The sequence below is a fragment of the Crocuta crocuta genome, unplaced genomic scaffold, assembly GCF_008692635.1.
Source record: "Crocuta crocuta isolate KB4526 unplaced genomic scaffold, BGI_CrCroc_1.0 scaffold132, whole genome shotgun sequence".
In the NCBI taxonomy this organism is placed as follows: Eukaryota; Metazoa; Chordata; class Mammalia; order Carnivora; family Hyaenidae; genus Crocuta; species Crocuta crocuta.
In genome coordinates this window covers 4227075-4231820 of record NW_027528611.1, presented here as the reverse complement: position 1 = coordinate 4231820, position 4746 = coordinate 4227075, and the positions used below count along the sequence as shown (strand labels likewise).

At 41.2% G+C, this 4746-nt stretch overlaps 1 non-coding gene across 1 annotated transcript; it reads right to left on the bottom strand.

The window, feature by feature from the left end:
- Positions 1-2246: 2246 nt before the first annotated feature.
- Positions 2247-2353, bottom strand: LOC144224095 (U6 spliceosomal RNA). The gene has a single exon (XR_013332905.1). It is a non-coding gene; the product is annotated as a U6 spliceosomal RNA (small nuclear RNA).
- Between the last annotated feature and the right edge of the window lie 2393 nt (positions 2354-4746).

Genomic DNA, 4746 nt, shown 5'->3' with positions numbered 1-4746 from the left:
GTCAAAAGAAAGCTGGGAGGGCTATAATAATATACTACAAAGTTGATTTCAAAGTAGAGAATATTACCAGGGATAAAGAAGGTCAGTTCATGATGACAAAGGGGTTAATTAATCGAGAACATAACAATTCTAAATGTTCATGTCCCCAGTAAGAGAGCTTCAAATGATATGAAGCCAAAACTGATAGAACTACAAGAAAAATGATCACAGTTAGAGTCAGAGATTTCAATACTACCCTCTTAGTAATTGATAAAGCAAGTAGTCAGATCCTGAGCTAGGGTATAGTAGATTTGAATAGCACTATCAACCAACTCACCACACAGAACATTAAGGAGGATTCAAGTCATAAGAAGTACGCTCTCTGATCACAGTGGAATTATATTAGAAACCAACAACAGGGAGCCCGGGTGGCTTAGTTGAGTATCCTACTCAGTTTCAGTTCAGGTCATGATCCCAGGGTCGTGGGATCGAGTCCCTCATTGGGATCTGCGCTGAGTGTGGAGCCTGCTTAAGATTCTCCCTCTCAGGGCACATGGTAGGCTCAATTCAGTAGAGTGTCCGACTCTTGATTTCGGCTCAGGTCACAATCTCAGGGTTTGTGGGTTCAAGCCCTAGTGCAGAGCCTGCTTGGGATTCTCTGTCTCCCTCCCTCTCTCTCTGCCCCTCCCCCACCCACACTCTATCTCGCTCTCTCCCTCAAAATAAATAAACATTAAAAAAAAGTTTCTCTCTGCTCCTCCTGCTCCCATGGGCACATGCTCTCTATCATGCGTGTGCTCTCTCAATCTCTCTCTCAAAATAAATAAATAAACATTAAAGAAAAGAATTAGGGTGGCACCTGGATGGCTCAGTTGGCAGAGCGTGTGATTCTTGATCTCAGGATCATAATTGAGCTCCACATTGGGTGTAGACACTACTTAAAAATAAAATTTTTAAAAATATTTTTTAAAATAATAGGAAATATTTTGAACTGAATGAAAATGAAAATGCAATGCAGAATTTGTGCAGCACCTCCCTTACAGAAATTTATGGCACTAAATGCTTTTTGGTTTGTGTATTTATTTTGAGAGAGACAGACACAGTGTGCGTGGGGGAGGGGCAAACAGAGAGGGAGAGAGAATTCCAAGCAGGCTCCATGCTGTCAGCACAGAGCCCCACTCAGGGCTCGAACCTATGGGGCTTGAACCCATGAAGCCATGAGATCATGACCTGTGTCAAAACTGAGAGTCAGATGCGTAACTGACTGAGCCACTCAGGCACCCTGACTAAATGCCTTATTTTAAGGAGCATCTGACTCCTTATTTATTTACTTAGAGAGAGAGAGACAGAGCACAAGCGGGGGAGGAACAAAGAGAGAGGGAAACATAGAATCCAAAGTAGGCTCCAGGCTCCAAGCTATCAACACAGAGCCTAATGCAGGGCTCTAACCTATGAGCCATGAGATCATGACCTGAGCTGAAGTCAGATGTTCAACCAACTGAGCCACCTAGGAGCTCCCCTCTTCTTTTAAAAAAAGAAAAGGACGGAAGGAAGGAAGGAAGGGAGGAAGGAAGGAAGGGAGGAAGGAAGGAAGGGAAGGCGAGAGGGAAGGAGGGGGGGAGGGAGGGAGAAAGAGGGAGGGAGGGAGGGAAGGAGGGAGGGAGGAGGAAGAAAAATAGATCTCATGTCAATGACCTCAGCTTCCACCTGAAATCAAAGTATGCAGAAGAAAATAAAGATCAATGCAGAAATCTATGAAATAGAAAACAGAAGCATAGAGAAAAATAAATGGAACTAAAAGCTGCTTAAGATGAACAAAATCCTCTAGCCAGAATGATCAGGAAACAATACAAATCATCACCAATATCAGAATTGAGAGAGTAATATCACAACAGATTTTTCAGACAATAAAAGACTAATAAGGGGACATTAGGGACACTTTATGCCAATAAATCCAACAACTTCATTGAAATGGAGAACACATGGAAAGACACAAATTACCCAAGTGCATTTAAGAAGAGAGAAATTTATAACAATCTAGATTGATAATACCATCTTAGCTTCAATAGCATACGTTAATTCCTCCTATCCAATTCCATACCCCGTTTATGTATTGTTACTGTATACATTGTGTACATGTTAACATAGATTTATAATTCTTGTTTTATGCATCTGCCTGTAAATCATGTAAGAAACAAAAAAGAGGAGCTACATAGCAAAAATACAATAATACTCTCAGTACTTTATTTTTTTGTAAGTGTAACTTTCAACATATGGAACGCTTCATGAGTTTACATGTTATCCTTGGGCAGGGGTGACCCTAATCACCTCTGTATCCTTCCCGTTTTCATATATGTGCTGCCATAGGGAGCACTGTATTCCCCCTTCCTTCCTTCCTTCCTTCCTTCCTCCCTCCCTTCCTTCCTCCCTCCCTCCCTCCCTCCCTCCCTTTTATTTATTTANCCGACACGGGGCTTGAACCCACGAACTGTGAGATCATGACCTGAGCCGAAGTCGGACGCTTAACCGACTGAGCCACCCAGGCACCCCACTTTCATTTATTTATTTTTTTTTAATATTTTTTATTTTATTTATTTCTAGGAGAGAGAGAGAGAGAGAGAGAGACAGCGTGAGCAGGGGAGGGTCAGAGAGAGAGGGAGATACAGACTCTGAAATAGGCTCCAGGCTCTGAGCTGGCAGTCAGCACAGAGCCTGACGCGGGGCTCGAACCCACGAACCGCGAGATCATGACCTAAGCGAAAGTCAGACGCTTAACCGACTAAGCCACCCAGGCGCCCCTACCCTCTTTCATTTATTTTTAAGTAGGCTTCATGCCCTGTGCAGAGTCCAGTGTGGAGCTTGAATTCATGGCCCCTGAGATCAAGACCTGAGCTGAGATCAAGAGTCGGATGCTTAACTGACTAAGCTAACCAGGCGCCCACCTATCAGTACTTTAAATATATCATCCTACTGGTTTCAGGCCTTCATGGTGTCTGATGAAAAATTAGCTACTAATCTCAGGGTATTAACTGTAATCCCCATGGTAACCACTAAGAAAACAAGTAGGAAATATACAGAAAAGAAAATGAAGAGGAAATCAAAATGGTACACTAGAAAAAGATCAAACACAAGAGAACACAGTATTGGAAGGACTTGGGAACAAAAGAAGATGACATATAGAAAAGAACACTATCGCAAGAGTAAATCTTCACTTTATTTTATTATTATTATATACTTTAAGTAAGCTTTATGCCCAACATGGGACTCAAACTCACGACCTGGAGATTGAGTCACAATCTCTACCGGCTGAGCTACCCAAATACCCCAGTAATCACTTTAAATGTAAATGGATTAAGTTTACCAATTAAAAGACAGAGATTGGTGATGATTATACAACATTAAGAATGTACTTAATGCCCCTGAAGTGTATACTTAATGGTGAGTTTTATGTATATTTTACTACACACATAGGAAGACAGATTGGCTGAATGGATTTTTTAACTTTTTTTTTTTTTTCAGAGAGAGAGCATGAGTAGGGGAGAGGGGCAGAAGAGAGAGAATCTTAAGCAGGCTTCATGCTCTATGTGGAGCCACACACAGGGCTCAGTCCCATGACCCTCGGATCATGACCTGAGCTGAAAACAAGAGTCAGAGACTCAACTGACTGAGCCACCCAGGCTGGATTTAAAATGATCTAACCAGGGTGCCTGGCTGGCTTAGTAGAACATAAGACTCTGCTCTCAGAATCATGAATTCGAGGCCTACAATGGGTGTGGAGCCTGCTTTAAAAAAAAAAAATTAAAAATAAATAAATAATAAAATAAAATAAAAACTGATCTAACTGAAAATAAATAAATAAATACAAATGACATAACTGAAGTTGAACAGACATCTGTCTAAAGAAGATAACAAATGGCCAACAAGTACATGAAAAGATGCTCAACACCACTGATTAGGGAAATGCAAGTCAAAACCACAAGTCAAAACTTCACAAACATTAGGATGGCTATTACTTAAAACACAGCATAGCAACACAAAACATTCAATACACAAATGTTGGTGAGGAGGTAGAGAAATTGGAACCCTATATACTGATGGTGGGAATATAAAATGCAAAATCACTATAGAAATCAGTATGTATGGCAGTTCCTCAAAAGATTAAGAATAGAATCAGATCAGTGCACTTGGGTGGCTCAGTTGGTTAAGTGTCGACTTTGGCTCAGGTCATCATCTCGCGGTTCGTGGGTTCGAGCCCCACGTTGGGCTCTGTGCTGACAGCCAGCTCAGTCAGAGCCTGGAGCCTGTTTCAGATTCTGTGTCTCCCTCTCTCTCTGACCCTCACCTGCTCACACTGTCTCTCTCTCACACAGAAATAAATAAAACATTAAAAAAAAAGAATAGAATCAGATCGAGCAATCCTACTCGAGCATATGCCTGAAGGAATTGAATGCCAGGTATCTGTACAGTCATGCTCACAGCAGCCTTATTCCCATTAGGCAAAAGCTGGAAGCAACCCAAGGACCCACTGGCAGGTAAACTGATCACCAAAATATGGTATATCTATGTATACAATGGATTACTGACTATTATTCATCCTCAAAAAAGAATGACATTTTGCCACCTCTATAATGTGTCTGAATCTTGATGACATTATGCTAAGTGGGAACAAAAAGACACAAAAGGACACATGCTTATGATTTCACTTGTATGAGGTACCTAGTACTTTACATACACTTGTAATCAAATTCATAGAGACGGAAAGTAGAA